Source organism: Nipponia nippon, unplaced genomic scaffold (assembly GCF_047370975.1).
Source record: "Nipponia nippon isolate SJK-2023a ecotype South Korea unplaced genomic scaffold, ASM4737097v1 scaffold_7, whole genome shotgun sequence".
Taxonomy (NCBI): Eukaryota; Metazoa; Chordata; class Aves; order Pelecaniformes; family Threskiornithidae; genus Nipponia; species Nipponia nippon.
Window position 1 is genome coordinate 3577885 of NW_028262391.1, and position 19169 is coordinate 3597053.

General features: G+C 41.4%; 1 protein-coding gene across 8 annotated transcripts in view; it reads right to left on the reverse strand.

Moving 5' to 3' along the window:
* The window catches only part of NLGN1 (neuroligin 1), a 399023-nt gene that overhangs the window by 325851 nt on the left and 54003 nt on the right, over positions 1-19169 (reverse strand). For 7 of the 8 annotated variants that reach the window (XM_087740081.1, XM_087740080.1, XM_087740079.1 and 4 more), the window contains exons 1-2: positions 1153-1693; positions 435-554 (exon numbers count right to left, since the gene is read on the reverse strand). The exons of the other annotated variant lie outside the window; for it this stretch is intronic. The gene's annotated coding sequence lies outside the window, so the exon portion shown is untranslated. Of the gene's footprint in view, positions 1-434; positions 555-1152; positions 1694-19169 lie in introns of those variants that run through there. 8 annotated transcript variants of the gene reach the window in all.

Consider the following 19169-nt stretch of genomic DNA (forward strand, 5'->3'; position numbering starts at 1 on the left):
CTTCATCTCAAATTCACAGAACATCTAAACGTGCTAAAAACATTCACTTGGGTATTTATAGCTTCTATAAGATATATTTCCATTTTATACTAGTGGATTTTTAATGCCGTAGTTGTTAGAGCTAAAACAAACTGGCCTTCCAGAAAGCAAAACCAGTGTCAAACTAAAATGATATTCCTTAAAAAGGTCAGCAAATTTACAGAAGAAAATAGCTTGTCCAGATTGTGTCACCTGCAGCAGCAAGAACGCAACACTTTAATCAAGCTCTGTTTTGTTTTATTTAAACAATTATTTTAATGTAATTGCACCGAAACCATATGCATCCTTAAAATGATTGGAGATAATATCCTTTCTCCTGATTCCAAGGTAACTTTCTGGCTTTAATTATAAGTCAATTAATATTAAGTAATTTGACTGATTAATTTTAATTAAACCTGTTGAAAATTGATTTTCCTTCAGCACATAAAGATGAGGCTCTGGTGCGATCGTCAGGAAAAGAGGAGCGGGGCGGGGGGGCAGAAAATCCGGTACTTAACACCCAAGCGAGAAGATGTCTGAAGGAAAAAAAAAAAAAAAGATCCCTCCATCAGGCATGGCAGCCTGGGAAGGGACGCGGCACTGTAGGGAGGCACTGGCCGCCCAGCTCGGCTCGGTGGCCGGGCCAAGGGCGAGCGGCGACTCCGGCCTTCCCGGGGGGAGCCAAAAGTTGGCCCGGGCGGGGGCGGGAGGCGGCGTGCGGACCGCGCTTCTGGCAGACGAGGGGGGTGCGGGTCCTGTGTGCGTGTGGAAATCTCCCTGCAAATTCCCGTCCCCCCCCCGGCAGCGGCTCCTGCCTCCGCGCAGCTCCCCCCCAGGCACCGCTCGGTCTCGCCGCCGCAGCCGCGCAGCCCCCGCGCAGCCCCGCACCCTGGGCGAGTTGCAGCAGCTTAAATGCCATCTCCCTGCCCGCGGGGACACGCACACGCACACACGCACACACACAGACATGCACGCAGACGCGGGGCTCGGCAGCCGGCACCGCACCGCGCCCCCGGGCTCAGCCCCGCAGCCGCCCTGCCCTGCCCGGGGCCGGGGGTGCCGAGCCCGGCCCGGCCGCCCCCCTCCATCCCGCCCCGGGCTCGCCCCGCACGCCGAGAGCATCAAAGTATTTACCAGTTCACGGTCGCTTTTCTGCAATCGCCGCTGAAACTGTAATTCACTGGATTCGCCTCCTCCGGCTCTCTCCCAGCCGCTGTGGGCTGGAGGTTTCTCAATCGTGCTCCGGACACTTCCGAATTATATCGATTTTTATAGATTTTTCTCCCCTTTCCTCGGATCGGGGCGAGGGGAGGGGGGGCTGGAAATCCCCATCCGGAATTCAGCCTCATCCGTGCCGAGCCACCTCCATTTAAATCCGACCATCAGGCAAGCAATAGAAATGATCAAACGCTACTTCTCTCCGTCTGCAAGCAGATAATCCTACTAATCCAATAGATCTCCCCCGATCCGAAATTGCCCTCCAGACGAATCCCTTTCGCTCGAGGTCCGGCGGGCGATCTCGGAGCCGCGACGGTGCCCCGCGGGGTGCGGGTATGGGTGCGGGGGGGTGCGTTAATCTTTTTTGGCTCCTGGATGCGCGGCTCGCTAAAACCGCCGAGAACCCTGCTTTTTTCCCCCCTATTACACGTTTCCACTCCAAATCGCTGCTGGATGAAAAATGGTACAAAGATACCCCCAGCGGCAGCGCGGCGAATAGCGCGGGCAGCCCCGGCCCCGCTCCCCGCTCCGCACCGCCCCGGCCCCGGCCCCGCACCGCCCCGGCCGGCCCTGCCTGCGGGGGAGCCTCCTGGGGCGGGGCGGGGAGGCGGGTTTGGGGGTGCCCCTCCGGGGGGTACCGGCGGCCCCGCACGGAGCCCCCGCACCCGCGTGTAGATGGGGGGGGGGGGTGAAGCGTTGCCAGCATGGGATAAAAAAGCTGCGTACACCTGCCTGCGCGCAGGCTGCTGCCGCTTCCTAAATTACACCTGTGTGCAACGCTCAAATATTTCACGCGGGTGTCGTTTAGTAAGAAACCACGGTCTTACTTAGACTGGCACTGTCTGCACACAAGATACATGTGACTCTCTCTTTTTCCCCCTGCTGTTTCTTGAAATCTTTTAATTATTTTTCATTTCCGACTTTCTATTTTTAATTGAGAAGAAAATATTCTCTGATCCTGACCCTCATGTTTTCTAAGATCACAGAAGAGAATGCCAGTTGACAGCTCGGGGTATGTGGGGAGAAAGGCAGGCCAGATCAGAAGGGAAAGGAAAATAGTCCTTTGAATGCTGAAAGGTCTATTCATTTTTTTAAGAACAGCCACAATCACACACTAAAAGACTATAAGCATCCTGAGTTAAGCCTCTTGTAGAGCTCATTAACATCTCCCCTTATTTGAGGGGAGACTTCCCTTCACATTGTGTTAAAAACTCTGTATTTTGTGGCGTTAACATCCACCTCGTTTTAAAATATTGACACTAATCAAGCCCAGCACACCCATTCATGTTTCCAAGCGTATAGCCCCAGGCGAGGTCCGAAGGTGCCCGATAATTTGATAAGCTCTTCCACCCCTCACCTGAGAGCACATCCCAGCGGAGCGAAGGCCAGTCCCAGCCACGCCGGGCTATTTCTGTCTCCGAGTCCCCCTGAGGATCTATATCTCAATGTCCATGGCAGGCATGACAGGACACAGCAGCAGTTTATCCTGTGACATTTCTGTGTACTGGAATAATTGTGTCCTGGGCGCATTTTTCACCTGGTAAGTATCAATAATTATTACAGTCCATGATTAATTTTCAAAGTCCAGCATCCTTCAGTGCACTGAAATTTAACCCTCTCCCTGCCACTGAAGGCATGTGGCGCTCCGATGTGGGAGGAAAAGGCAGAACACAGTCTTTGCTGACAGAGCAATCCTATGCATGCTGTTATGTTACTCTCCAGGGAACACTAGGGGGAAAAAAAGGTTTCAAAACTAGAAAGCAAATGTGCATATGAATATCAATCACTTGCCACCAGCCACAGATCAACCAACAGCCTAAAAACTAGCACCAAAGAGAGCAATACCAGGTGAGCTATTCTGCCATTCTTCATCTGCATAAAACCCTGGAGTAGTTTTATCTTTGGATTGTTTTTTGCACTGAAAAGTAAGAAATAATGGTGACATAAAATACCTGCACCCTTATTGTCACTTGATGAGCCATTGGAAGCCAGGTGTGAAGAGTTCTCCTCTCGCTCTTTCAAGGAGGATACACGTACCTTCCCCATGTTCCCCAAGCCCATCAACACCCCATCGGAGCGCTCCAAGAATCATTTAAGCATGTTGTCCCCTACTAACCACATGGAAAAAATCTACCCATTTACCCTTTTTACCATAGCTCTTTTTCAGCCGGGAGCTGATAATTTCCATCCAATTTGCTACAACCTCACCTCAGCCTCAAGCTGCGCCAGGGCAGGTTTAGGTTGGATATTAGGAAAAACTTCTTCACCGAAAGGGCTGCCAGGCCCTGGCCCAGGCTGCCCGGGGAAGGGGCTGAGTCCCCATCCCTGGAGGGATTTAAAAGCGGGGTAGATGTGGTGCTTGAGGACATGGTTTAGTGGTGGACTTGGCAGTGCTGGGTTAATGGTTGGACTCGATGATCTTAAGGGTCTTTTCCAACCTTAATGATTCTATGATTTCTCTTTATTTCTTCCCTCCAAGGACCTCAGTAGCACAACAGCTCTCCTCTCATCCAAAATATTGCTGGGGAAAGAGTAGTACTGACTCATGGAGGGCAACAAGATTTGTCTTCGGCTCCAGAAAAAGTTGTTCAGGTCTAGGAAGGGATATAGCGTTGGAAGAACAAAGTACAAGAGTAATCCCTCCGTAGTGAGATGTGATGGTAATAGCTGTGCCTGAACATAAATGTGGTGATAACACTGCCTGAGGCCTGATACTACTGTATTACTAGTATAGTTTCTGACACTGATTCAATCTACATCCAGCATGTCCCTGCTTTAAAGACCTAAGTGGCCTATACACACATTTATTTATACAAGCATACACATATGTATGTACATATATAAATACATGTGTATAAAGAGCATTTGGACTCATTTGAAAGAAGGGGGAAAAGAGCTTGCAGTCAATTAGAACTTTGCTAAATATGTTTTAATATGCTGCATGCCAAGACATTACAATTTTATTAAAATCTAAGGAATGCAAAACTGGTTTAAAGGATGGTGTTAGTTAATACTTAGTTCAGCTGAGTCTTGACAGGAATGTGTTATCTGCATTTATTAAAATAATGGAAAGAAAGAGGGATAAATTTTCATGGCCTGAAAATCCATGGAAATACCAAAGTCCAGCATCCCACAATATTCTAAAATTCAACTTGGCTCCATTTTCTGTGTTTTAAGAACATGAAGCCCTTCATACAACCCTCACCTAAGCACACAACTTCTAAAACGAGCAAAACACACAATCAAAAGCTACAAGGAAAGAAGCTACCAACCAGCAACCCAAGCTAAAATACATATCGGAGGTATATAAGGTATGCACCTGAAGCATTAATGGTAAGAAAGGTTTTTTTATGTGACACAAGTTTCATGAGCTATTGAAAGATATAACTTAAGACAGTAATATGTTTTTCTTTCAAGCGTAGATTTTATCAGACTGTATTTCTCAAGAAAAAAGATTAACCTTTCTAATAGGCAGAAAAGGTGGAATTGTTTACACATATAATATTCTAAATATTCATTAATTTGCTTGTCTCAAGATAGCTCATTAAGTTGTTTCTTGCAAGTAACTTCATTAAATATTTTCTTTGATTGCATGAAACTTATTTAAGATTACTCACCTCTGTCCATTTATATTCTCTAGATTGCCCCTGATTGCCAAATCTTTAATGAAATTATAATGCCTGTCTATAAGCTGCTTTAGTTACCTGTAACTGCGTAGTTATTGCCATTCATTTGGTTTAACCTTGCCAAGAAGGGAGCCACTTAAAGAGGCAGTCCCTCTTCACAGCGCAGCCATTAAAGCCCTTCACAAAGATACAGGGGACTGGCAGTCCCTCAGTCACTTCAAACGCTCCTCATTACTTGCTTATCATTTACTTTCTTTAATATTGTTCTTTTGTACTAAAACAACCATATTTAAAAAAAAATATGCTGCTTTGCTTGTATGGCAAAAACCTCTATTGCTCAGGAATGGCCAGACTTGCACGTTATCAGGAGTCAAGAAAATAAGACGCACGTAGTCTAAGGGTTTCAACTTAAACTGCGTTCGCTCTCCTCTGAAAAAGTGCCCAAGCCTGTACTCACACTCCCTATGTCCTCACCGCCGCCTCCCCTGCAACGCCCGGCTTCAGCCGTCAGGGTCAGTGGTTCTCTTCCCCCCGGCCCATGATGGGAATCGGACATTTTGTCATCTGGTAGGATTTGTATTCTGACATCATACAGGTTGTCCTCGGTGACATTAGTTTTTTATCATTAGCACCTTGTACTGCAATATTTAATTGGCTGTGTTGTATCTCTGCACTGTAGATTTATTTTGCATTTTCATTTAATTAACAGCCATGACCAGTGGTCTGATAGATGGCAAAGCATTCTGTGAAGTAGAATCCTACTGGATTAAAAGCTTTGCTGGAAGGTTTCAAAAGCCCATTCAGCCTCCACTTTTCAAAGGCTGTTTTCTTTAAAGTGCTGTGTTTCCAAAACACAACGCTCGAGGACACGGGCAGAGGAAGCAAGCGGGACCCAAGGACAACACAAAACCTGTTCCTACAGCTTCACCTCTCTCTAAAAGTTGCCCGGCCTTGACTAGCTGCTCAGATGAGCACAGCCCACCCGTGGCTGTTCTGAGATTCAGAATTTCAGGTTCTTTCGGGTGCTGTTAAAGGGCTGATATTGATAAAGAAAGCCATTGCCAGTGTTCTTACTGGAACTTAATCAGTAGATTACAACACATTACAACACTGCGCTTGCCAGGGAACTCTGAATTAATTATAAAATCCATTTCCGTGTTTATGTGGCTGTGAATACTTTTAGTCCAGAAGAGTTTTATGACTTCGTTCCTTCCCAAAATTTCAGTTATTCTCTGAAGTTGGAATCTACCAGTACCTTGGTTTGCAGTGACCAAATACAGGAAAGTATGGGGCTAGACTTTTTTTTTTTAAATTTATGAAAAGCACTTATACAAAGAGTTCTCTGTTTACACTATGTGAAAGCCAACATATTTGTATTTTTTTTCACTAAATTAGTTTAAACCTGTAGTTGAAAAAGGTGCATACTGTATACCGCTTCTGATGTACTGAATTTTAAAGCACACGGGGACATTCCCTGTGGGAGCCGGTGCTCTAAGTCAGTACTACATGCAGTTTATATTCTTTTAGACCCAGTAAGCAAGTGACAGAGAACTATGGGCCAACATCATCTCTGATCTGATGAAATGGAAGTTAGAGGAACCTCATCAGAGAATTTTGATTGTTTCCTAATACCTAACCTCAGCAGAAAAATGAACACGTAGGCTGGATTGCGAGCATTTGCAAGTAAAAATAGCAGATTGTTTTCCACATGCATTTACTGAGGAATACCTTTTACTGTTTCACCAGCCAGTTTCCATAAGCAAGGAAAGCTTCAGCTTCTCTGAATTAAGACTTGCTGAAACCTTGACACTCTCTCAGTACTGATAAAGCATTTTAGGTCTTTATTTAAATCAGTCAGTAATAAGATGATTGTGAAATACATCATGATTTTACTACCAGCGTCTACTACTCTTGGCGTCTGTTTGCCTCCAGTTATTATTGCACTGATAACTTGGTGACCGATATAATTAGCCTGGCTGTCATTACGGCTACCGGCCGAAGGAGCCAAAGATGTTTCTTAAAATTTCTTTTCAGATGCACCAAATAACATAATCCATTAATTAAAACTCATGCAGCCCCAGTTAATTCCTGACAAGTGAAAAAGATGCAATTTGAGAACACTCTTAAAAAGCAGTAAACCACTTTCAACCTGATTTACGTGAGCTGCATTTGAGAGGCTGGCGTGGTCTTGGGTTTGGGTACTGGGCTGGGAGGCAGGGGCAGACCCCTGACCTGGCTTTGCCAGGGACGGGGGGAGACCTTGAACAAACTATTTTATCTTTCCTATTTTAAACTCTATCATCTAATCCATTTTCTATCACCAGGGCAGAGACAATCTTCCCATACCACGGAAGATGAGGAAGGAGGCTAGGGCTTCCCAAGCAGGGGAGGAGAGGGAGGTCAAGAGGCAGTGCCGGAGCCGCCGGCAGAGCAGGGCTGCACGGAGCAGCCTGGCTCTGGCACTGCCCGGCCGCGGCCGCCTCTGCCAGCCCCAGCTGTTTGGCACCGACAGGCGCAGTCGTTGGCAGGTGCAGCGGCGCGGCCGTGTTGCTACGGGGCATTGATAGACCTCTGAAAGAGGCCAGGCACTGGAGAGAGTTGTGTGGGACAAACTGTTTTTGTCAAGCCGTCGATATAACGTGTTTATGAAATTCTGCTATAATAAGCATAAGAAAATAATGAACCAACAGAAAAACACTCTATAAAAGAAATGGTCCTGTATTCCACAGGCATTAATCAGCCCCAATAATGATGGGGAATCGAGGAGATAGGATCAATATAAAAATACCATTGTACAAACAGTAATACATTCACCTGCTTATCTTAGTATGTTTTGAAGCTTGTGATGTCTGGAAATCTGGTTCACTGTGCAAAGACAAACCACACAAAACAGACATGTACCGGCAAGAACGTACAGACAAAGCAGAGAGTACAGAAATTGCCAAGAATTTTCAAAGCAGAGACACCTAAAGAGGTCCTAAACTGAGGGACATGAAGAAAAGTCATCTTTAACAGGCAATGGGGGGACATTAATCCTTTTGAAAATATAGTTACTTTTAAGAAAGTAAACTGAAGGCAGATCAAATCACTTGTGATTTCTGAAAATCCCACTGTAGTATAACCAAGCCATTATTTACAGCCCATTAACATTATTCCTGTAAAATCTAGTTGTTCTAGGGATTTAGTAGCAGAGTAACAACAACAAAATTTTTCATTCTAGCTGTGTAATGGGTGTATGTTAGACCCTGTGCCTTTGTGCTTCTGGCTGCACATAGGCACATGGTAGTACCAGATCTACAGTACCTGGGTGTCAAGTCCCACTGGAAAACTGGAGATGCAAACACCACCTCTATTCTATGCAAAATATCTGCAGATACCTCTGTCTGCTATGACAGAAAAATACAACCTTAGCTGGCATCCTTGTAGGCAGACAAGGGAGAAAAAGAAAAAAAGAAAAGAGAAAGAAATGGCAATAGAGAAACTTCAGTATCCTAGAAGCCTCTTATTTAATTGATGTCATAACCCAGGAGAATATTTTACCCTCTATATACTATGGTCATGTTACAGCATGCACTCTACATGGACTTTGAAATCTCAGTTGTTCTTTATACAAGATCTGTTAGAACCATCTGAAAGTTAAATTTATACAAATACTTTGTAATACCTATCTGTGGCTAAACTGAATCCCACACCCAGAAAGGCATGACTTTGAATTTTAATTTTCAAATTTCTGGAAGGTCTTGGTTGCAGAATACTATTCCCCCCCCCCCCCCCCCCCCCCCACATCTGGCATTTGCAGAACTTAATGAACAACGTCTCTAGCATTCAGAATAAGCACAATGCAGCTTAATCTCTTTCTGTGTGGCAAACTTTGGCATTCCCTTGCCGTAGAAAGTGATCACAGTGGTTCTCAACAAATAGTTTCTCCAGCAGGACCAAAGAATTCATTAGTTTTCTCTTTCTCAGACCTTTCACTTTCTTTCCTATTGCAGACGAATAGCACATGCAAATTTCCTATTACTTTTAGTAATGATGCTATAAAATTATTGCTGGCAAATATTCTTATTCCAGGCTGAGAAAATTAATTCTATAGCTAAGAAAAAAAAAAAAAAAATCGGTCAAACCCATCTGTGGTCTGTCCATCAGCCAGCAGAGGGTGCAGTCAGTGTGGCTGCATTTCCTACACGCCTGAGCTGGCCACTGCTGCTGCTTCAGCTTGTTTCTAGAGGCAGGCAAATAAAATAAGGCATCTAATGTTACGTTATGGGTGCAATTCAATACTAAATAATATGTAATAAGATGCACGGCATCTGTTTTTCTCAGCTTCTCGTTTTCTTTATTCATAACTGTTCTCAGTGTTCATAGTGGTGCAGGGCTTGTGTTGCACGCATGCAATTCAGAGACTGCAAGAAAGGCTGCAAGCTCACATATCTTATCATTGCAAACGTAAGAGACACGGCTGTAAGACATTTTCATAATCACATGATTAAAAAAGGTGCATTTCCTATCAATAGAAATGTTTACTTCTATTGTATCTTCAGACCTTTAATCAGGCTTCAGTCAAACAAGCTTCCACTGAAATAAACCAAAAATATTTCCACGACACCGGGAATATTAGCTTTTCAAGATGATGTAAATTGAAAAGGGGCTAAGAGGCATTTGTTTGCAAAGGGGATGTTGCAGCATCCCTCGTTAAAGGGGGAATTATCTCAGGGAGGTATTTGCCTCCTGCCACGACCACCTGTGAGTTAAACAGTCCTGGGTGATGGGACTGTGTGATGGGCACTGCTGCTGCAGTCAGCTCTACAGCACTTGACAGCCTTTTGTTTCGTAAATAATTTGCAGTAAGGCTGGCACACATGCAAATGAGACTATATCTGCAGAAGCATCTGAATATACCTGCTACAGTCCAGTGTTTCACATTTGTAATTCTACTTAACTTGTGGTGCCCAGTCTACACAACTGTTTTGGTGTCTCTGAAGGCCAAAAGGAAACACCGGATTTTAGGTGGGATTTAGGCTGTGGGAACCTAAGCCCAGTGTTTCAAGCAGCCTACAGCTCTGTTAGATTGAGTTCAGCACCTACAGAACAAATGAAAACACAAAGCTGTGCTTCACAATGCTAAATTGTAGAGGTGAGCAATTACCGAAGAATGAGTACAATGTAATAATCACAAGATACACAGCATGAAAGGTTTTGTGACAAGTGAAAATGAACACATTTACACAAGATGGAGCTAAAATATGAGTCTAAAATGAAGGATATACTTTTTGAGGAAGTATTTGCTGACCTAAAGACCAAAACAATGGTGCTTGTCTCATTAGCACGTGCTAAATAAATGATGACCTCTTTCAGCATTATCTTAGGTTTGGTTGTAGGTTCCCTTTCAAAGACTAGACAAGATAAAGCACCTTGCATTAGCATACCTGTCTGACAAGATGACATCGTAGAGTGGTTTGGTAAAATACGATGGTAAATTTTACAGGTCAATAATCTCTGCCTAGTATGAGTAAAATCAGTGTTGTCCACTCCTTTCCTACAGAGCTATCCGTGATGGAAACAACTAGCAACATCTCAAATGAAACGTCTCAAATCTCAGTACAGTCCCTGCAGCAATCTAGTTCATCAAAGTATGAAACGAGCTGAGGAGAGTTCATGTCCAATGATGCTCCGAGGGTAAGTGACTGTCTGGCATCAGCACGGGAAGTAGGATGCGGCTGACTGGTGATTTAGGATTGTTTTTTGAAAATACTGAGCGAATTGAGTAATTTGAACCAATCATGGAATATTACATGCAACACAACATTCTTCTGTCCTGCAGTGTCCCTTCTGGGAAATCTGGAGTGGTGGTGAGTACATGTATCAAGAAAATAATGACCCCGAACAGACTCCTTGAAGCCTAAGGGTGGTTGTTTTGTGTTTTGTGGTTTTTTAGTTTGTTTGTTTGTTTTTTGTTTTGTTTTTGTGGTTTTGTGGTTTTTTGGTTTTTTTATAAGAGGAATCTGGGGAACTAATTAGGAGGAAATAGCTCCTCAATGTCCTGAGTGAACTCCCACTGAGCAAATAAACAATTTACTGACTCACGCAACTACACACATCCAAAGATAGTAGTCTTTCTGGCATGAGTTTTTGCAAATATGGAACATAGAAGGGCATGCAGATGTAATGTTTGATAATGAAAAAAAAAGGGTATATATTCAAAGATCAACATTTGTCATGATTATTCCAATTTTTATCTTTGAATTGGCAAAACTAATTAAGATATACCTAAGAGGTATACAGTACTGTATTTTATTCAGAAATACAGGTAAAAAGATGAGGTTACTTTCTAGCTAATTTTATAGCCTTTAAACAATTCTCTTGCTTTGTTCATTCTTTGGAGAACAGGAGATGCAAGAGTTTTGGGTGTGGACATTTGCTGGCTGTCAGACAAATGTATTCAAATGGTATAGACACCCAGGAGTAATGTGGAGTATCAGAGGGAGGTATGACAAGAAGTAAGGGCAGCACATTAATATTTAGACTGAGCATCAGCAGAAATGTCCTGTCAGTGTGATGTGTGGAATTATCCTCAGGGAAGGAACTAAAGCTCGTTGCTGACAACCATCGCTTTTCAACATTTCAAGTTGGCAGCTCCGTATCTGTACCAAACACTCTCATCAGCCCTTTCGTTTTATGATAAACACAAGAAAAAAGTATATAATCGATAGCAGCGATAGACCTGTATGAAATAGCTTTGTGTTGTGAGAAGCTGAAATGGAACACTTGATCTGGATGGAAGAAGTGAGCAGGATTCACTTTGAATTTTATTAAAATCCCAGCACCCTGGAAACATCCTGATCATTTTTTATGACTCCTCTTAGGGCCTTATATGAACAGCTCAGAAGCACCCTGAATATTTGGAAGGAGCCTTAAGAAAGTACTGTTGAAGAAAACCTAGCTACTGCGCCAGGATGCAAAGCTAAACCGCTTCTTGTTTTCATTGCTGAATATCTACAGTTAGAGTCCCATTCTCTTAGGATTCTGAGGATATTTCTTCTGGCCAATGGAGAGAGAAAAAAAAAGGTTTTGAGATAATAATAAGGACTGAACACACCGGTGCCGTATTAAGCAATACATACGTTCACTCACATACAGTATCCTTTCTTAATGGTTCAGTTCCCTCATGCTTTGAACATGCTCTCTTTATAAAGGCTTGTCAAGACAAATTGTCTTCCAAGTAAAAGAGGCAATTCCTTGATAAAATTTGATAATCAGCATTTCCTAGAGAAATGTATTAAATTCCAGCTGCTCCATTCCATCCACACAGTCTCCCTTTCTTTTTCTCCTGCTGATGTCCCAACACATGCTCTCTACTGATGACCATACTGGTTAAGCTGCCAGAAGTTGCGGGCAGGACCTATTCTATATTTTTCATTTTACACTTTCTGGAGCTTGTGAAAGAAGCATCCAAAGAGTTTCATACTGGGCATCTCTATCCCTGACAGTTTATCAATTGCTCTTCTCACTTTTATATAACTGTGGTTAAAATCTGACATGAACACCTTCTTCATGGAACCTTCTCAGACCCCCATGGTCTACATGGATATGATTCACAATTCAAAGCCCATATCACATTTTCTACATCTGGTACTTCATGCATTTATTTTAAAAAACACTGTGTAACTCAAATGCACATAAATATGGATTTGCTCATTAGCAATGCTCCTTCTGTAACTACTGTTAGAGACCTTAGGGAATAAAATACTTAATTCTAAGCATTTGGGAGGGACAGATTCTCAGTTGTGTTGTCTGAACTTTCTGAAAGCAAAACATGCATTTGATGTGTAGTCGTCAACCCACTAAAGAAATACTGTAAATACAAGAAGAAAATCTGATGCTCAGAAATCCTTAAACTGTTCTGCCAGTGGACTACCTGATCAAGATTTTCCCCTCACTTTTTCCTCGCAGTTTACCCTAAAGCTGCAACTATCATGTGCAAAAGCAAAACATGGTGGTTACTTCTTTCTTAGTTGTGGTTTGGCCATGCTTCCATAAGTTGGATAATGAGACAGCTTGTGCTAACTAGTGATTAAACACGATTGTGGCTAAAAGTTCTCACATTTGTTTGGATAGAATCATAGAATCATTAAGGTTGGAAAGGACCTCTGAGATCATCGAGTCCAACCTGTAGCATCAATACATTTGGAAAAAAAAAAAAATCTGTAAGTTTTTAATGCATTAAAGCAACAAAACTATGAAGTAGAACACTGGACACAGACAAAAAAAATCTTATACGCATATTCTAGGTTATATTACCTGCCTTAAAAGATGATATCATGATCTGGAAAGTATTTTATCTGGTACAGGTCAGCACAAGTTATTGCTGCAATTAAACTAACTTGGGCACAGCGTTCAGCATACAATGCCTTGATAGACTAAGATAATGACGTGAAATGGGGCAAACAATGCTAAGATTATTTGTCTCGTATCCTCTTTGTGTTTGAGGCCTCTGAAAAAATTGTGGGTGAAAAACATTTGAGAAGAGATCTACAAAATGTTGTTCCTCACATCAACGTTAGCATAAATTGTGTCTGATTTATAAAAGAACTTTGCTAGAAGGAATATTTAGAGAGTTCATTCTGACTAGGTATCATCCAAAAGAAGATTTATATATTTTAAGGTTTAGATCATTGTATATTGGTGAAACATGATTGCATACAACTTCCAATTTCATCCTCCTTTTTGGGAAGTTCTCAGAAAAAGGCATCCAAGACAGCAATCATTTATCTTTGATTTAAGCACAATTTGATGCCTACTTAATATACATACAAAATAATTCAAGACAGCACAAAAAGCGCATTTGACAGGTTTCCAAAAGACAGCAGTGCATATTAATATTTTTGCATTTACAGACATAAATGCACAGGCGGCTCTCATGCTAGAAGACTTAAAAAAGCCTTTGCAATATTATCTTCTACAAAGATTATTCAGTTATTCAATGTTTTAGTTGCATATTCTTCATGCGTTACGTCCTGCAATGCTTATAGGATCGTGTTATTTGGAGATCCTGTTATTATTTACCCATACAACACCATTACTACCCTTGAAATGCCAAGAAAATGCTGATTTGCAGGGTTTTTCCACAGAACAGATTGTAATGATTATAACAGTCTACAGAAACTATCTATAAAATATGACTGACATAACTATGCCCTAGAGAGCAATGGTTAAATAATAATATACATACATAATGTCATTATTATATTGATTTATACAGATGTGATATTACCTAGACTATATGTGAAAGAAAAAAATGACAGCTGTTAATAAAAGGCAAAACTAGTCATATAACTTATGCAATCAACAAAAAAATTTTAAACCAATATTAAACAACACATTTACATTATTCTCAGTCTCACATCTGTGTTCTGAAACATCCCCAAAGCAAGCATTTTATAAATAAAAGAGCAAGCCAGCTCCTAGATCAAACTTCTTGCTATTCACAGCAGGTTTGATTTGACTTGGCCAGAAAAAAGATTTCGCTAGACAAAGTCTTCTAAATACAACATCTTTTCCCTCAAACCCATCAGCTCATTATTAGTTCTTCAGGAAACTGTGGGCCATTAGCAGTGAATGGTAGGTTCCAGAAATGCATGAACTTCACTGTTACTGAAGGAGGATTCAAACTCGTCCTAGCCTGCACTGGAAACTTTTGAAGCTACGTAGCTCTACCAGCTGCAAAAAAAGGCAGCAATGCACTCCTATACTATGAGTTGGTATACACAGGTGTTGTTATATTTGTAATAAAATTCTTGAGGGCAGGAAACGCCACATAAAATCAGGTTAAAGGCATTTTGACCAGTCATTACTGCAATCAACATATGTTTCTCAAACTGTTTTTGACTTAAATAAAATTGAGGCCAGAGGACAGCTGGAAGCTTATGGCTCCTACTGAAAGAAACACATCTACTGAGACAAGATCAGTTTTGTATTTTTTTTTCCCTGTTAAACATCCAGATCGTATTTCCATTGATTCATAGCCCAAACCTCTCTCTTTCGGCTCTGTAGTGATGGAATGGCCAGACAGAAAATATACTTTTGCTCAGATTACGCCCCAATGTCTTTACCGATTCCTTAACCCATCTACAACATAGCTCTTTCAAGATGATACTTGGTTCAAAAGGACAGAAAATGAAAACATTAAGGGAGCTATAATGGAAGATATAAATCCTTACCATCGTTCAGATTTAACATTCGATTGTTCCAATGATATCATTGTGTAAGGCATGCAAAATGGGATCAAGACAGAAGGATGGTAAACTCAGAGGAAGAAGTTAAAAGCAGGATTTTTCTGCACTCCTTTTTTTATGGAAAATGTAAATAATTTAGAACTTATGTGCTAAACTTGCACCTCATTTTCTACTGTATGTTATTGTGTGCACAAGATACAGTCTTATAGGCTGTATCGATTTCTTAAATAGACTAAATTCCTCAGATTATGCAACATACCAAAAATAAGACACCAGCTTCATCTGATTTCATGAAAGCTAGTGGTCTTAACACGATAAAAATCTAATACAGGTTGAAACAGGCAGATAAAGTGAAACTTATCAGCTAAATAATACATTTAGTTCAAATATACCAAAAGAACCAAAGCATTTACAATCTTTGGACGCTATATGTTAATACATAGGTACTCAGGATATCCAAAATACTGAATGGAACACACTAGCCCACAAGAAAACAGAGAAATCCAACTCAGTGAGGAAAGGCAATGAACACCTGCTCCCATCAGTGCGATGCTAGGATTGATCTAAGCTAACTGCTAAAAACACAGAATGAATCAAGAAGGGGAGAACGTCTGACGTGAACAGGCAGACAGACACAAAATGACTGTTACACCTTATGACAGGAATCTGAAAAATATTGCACAGTATCCGAATTTAATACTGACTTCAGAAGTTGGGCATAGTTACCCTTCCGCAACATTTCCCAAGCATCAAGGTCACGTGCATTTGGCAAGCGAAGACACCCTGCTGACTGCATCAAGTGGCTGGGCAAAGGAAATCCACCTGTCCCTGACAAGTCAAATCAAAATAGAATAAATATTCCCTTTCTTCTAATTCTAAATCCACCTTACAAGGCAGTACAGATGATGATATCACCATGCGAGGGCATATAAACACTTCAGGACAGGTTCCACTCAGCACCCACAGGACTTTATTTTAATAGTTAAACAAGTGCAAAAACCGACTGATATTCTCCTTTGAAAGCTGCCGTGTGCCATTGACAGCTGAGATGATTTACAGGAGCCATCAGAAACCTCAGCCTGTGCTTCTGAACAGTTCATTTTCATTGAAGAAAACAAAGTAAAACGGGTTGCACATTAGGCTCTCCTGCTGTCTTAAATCATGAAATAATTGTGTTGGAATTGATCATGACCTTGTGTTGTGCTTCTCTAAATATCTCAGAACTATTCTTCTAAAGTAAACCAAATCAAAACAACCTATGCTCCCAACTAAAAAGAACCTAATATCAATAACAAGCTTTCCTTTCCACTAACAGCCGAAACATTACCACTCCCAGTCTGATAATGTTTGCAAATTAAAACATCCAGCAACATTTAAGCACTGTATATCAAGTGGAGACTTGACAGGGATTCCCATCAAGTCCCCCTTGCTGGGTAAAGAGAAGACCTTCAAAAGAAATTTGATTGGTGATGTATTTCTCAGGTCTAGAGGGGCTTCATATAGTGCTTTAATGTATTACTTCAGTACATCATTTATATGCTTCTCCTATAGCATCAGTCATCACTAATGGCCTAAGACCTTTCTCATCTTTCACACAGGATTCATCAGAGCTGGCTCCTCTCAACATTTTTGTCCCTTTTTGATCAAGTTACCGATTGCCATCTAAATTCGTTATCATCAAAACATGACAGCTAGAGAGTTAGCTGTTGAAAAGCAAGATTAGATTCCTGAAAGCAGAATTCTGTTCCTCGTCTTTGGTTTCAGTAGGGAGCTGCGCAATGCTGCTTCCAGATTGCAGAGGTCCTCACCTCTCAGACTGTGTTTCTGGTGTAGCAAGCAGCTGCTCTGAAACTCCACCAAGATAACTGGCTTGCAGCAACCTTTCCCTTTCAATCCAAAATGCAAGAAAGCGTCTTTTTAATGTACTTCATGTGCAAACCCATCATTGCTTTACTCTGGAGAAGTATAAATGTCTTGCACCACTAGTAACACAGCTCTTCTCAGAAGAGGAATAGAGGGGCTTAGATAGGTCTCTGCTTCTTCCCTCCAGAGCATGAAGACCAGCAGAGCCTGCGTTTCCAGGAGTGCTTTGGCATTTACCATGGGATGTCTCCCTAAAAGTTGCCGGAATAAATTCTCTTCTGCCTCTTCCAAACCTTTTCCTAGTATAGGCTACAATTTTATCACGAAAAGTCTACAACCTGTTTTTGACTGGAATAGTATAAAACTGAAAGGAGAGCTTCTTAAGTTCTCACTTCAGTCTTGCTGACCCTTCCCAAAGGAGGACATAGCTGTTCTTCAGCAATATTTGCCAAGCAACATGTACTTTGTGTTGCCAGTACCTGTCCTATGCTTCAATCCAAAGAGTAATGCCACCATTCTGGTATAACTGACATAATACAGAATAGCTGGTCATTATAAATCACAATGTCCTAATGAAGGATAAAAAGAGAAGGAACATTTATGTGGCACACATAATTCACAGCACATTTATACTGGCATTTTTCAAGAGCTGAAAAGGTACGTGGACAGAGGGTGAGAAAGGAGAACTGAAATAAAGAACTGTATGATAGACTCACAGGATGTCTGTTCTGAGTGCAGACAAATTCCTGAAAACTTTTTAAAGGTCATGGTTACTCAAGTTTACACTGAAAACTTCAGGTTTTTCCCCTCTTCCTTGCTGATCTCAATGTGTCCTTCTCCTCTGTGATTTCATACCAAGTCTAAGCTACTTACTAACTTTCTTAGGCTTGTTAATACTATTCAAGAATTATATATACTTATGATGCAATATATTACTGTAAAAATTAATAACAATGACTTACTTCAGATTTTCAATTAGTGCGACTGATGACATGAAATATGGTGCAGAACACAGCAAAATAATAATACTAATAACAGAAATAACAACAAGAGAAGTAACCGTCCATATTGTACAAGGAAGCTGCATCTATTTTAGGAGAACCAGAAGGTTTTTAGCAGGATTTAATCAGCATGATAGGAAACCTCATATGAGCATGTGAACTTTGATATCTGCAGAACCTTTATTTCCACGTAATTGTTTTATTTTGTTTCTCCTGTGCCATTGTCACTAGTACTCCAGATCAAATTCAATAATTGGGATCCTTAATTTTACCAACCCCTGAAAGCCCATTTAAATCATCAATCTCACCATGACTTTCCTGGGAGTCCCATGGAAAGGAGACTTGGCAACTGACAATTTGGCTGCAAGCATTAAATAGTGTAGGAAAATAAATCCACTGTGTTTCCCAGAAGAGGATTGGTGTCACCGAGCCCTTGCAACACATGGCATGCTTCTCCAAAGTTGCACCATGCCATCTCTCTTTTGGAAGGAAATTTAGCAGCAGGCACGCTGACCCTGCTATTAAGCCACCCCTGGCAGTCTCAGGCAGCTTTTTTGCTTCTCTAGGGAAGGTGAAAGCAACAGATGCATCTCCAGAAATCCTTACATGCAATGAGTCTGGCTGCCTGACCTTTGTACTTGTAAAGGGTAGGGAACCTCCACATCAGTAATCACAGAAAAATGCCATGGAACAGTTAATGCTCTTTTCTCTAGGCTCCAAACATTTTTTTTTTTTTTTTCTCCTGCTAGGACAACAGGATCGCTCATATTTACTGCTGGTGAAAGATGAGCAGGTTAATGACAAGACTGTAAAATAAAACTCCGCTTAAAGTCAGAGTAACCGTAGCAGCAAGTACTGGTATCTTCTGAAAACTTAAATGAGTCTGCCAAAATGGTTACATATGTAGCAAGAGCTGAAAGTAAATCCAAGTCTATGGTCCTAAAGAGTAAGTGTAATCACTATTTTATCTCCATTTAAGTGATACATTAGGACAGAAGGAACACCACTGTGTTCCTAGCTGCACAAACAGATATTTAACAGTGGTAGCATTTTATGCAAACTACCTATTAAGCTACTAACAAAGTGCCAAAAAATGTAGCAAAGTAATTAAATAATGGACAAGGCCTAAATTTTGTTATAAGCTTTCCAAACCACAAAAACAATGCCAAAAGATAGTACAAATTCAGTATTGTTTGAAATTCTTTGGCACT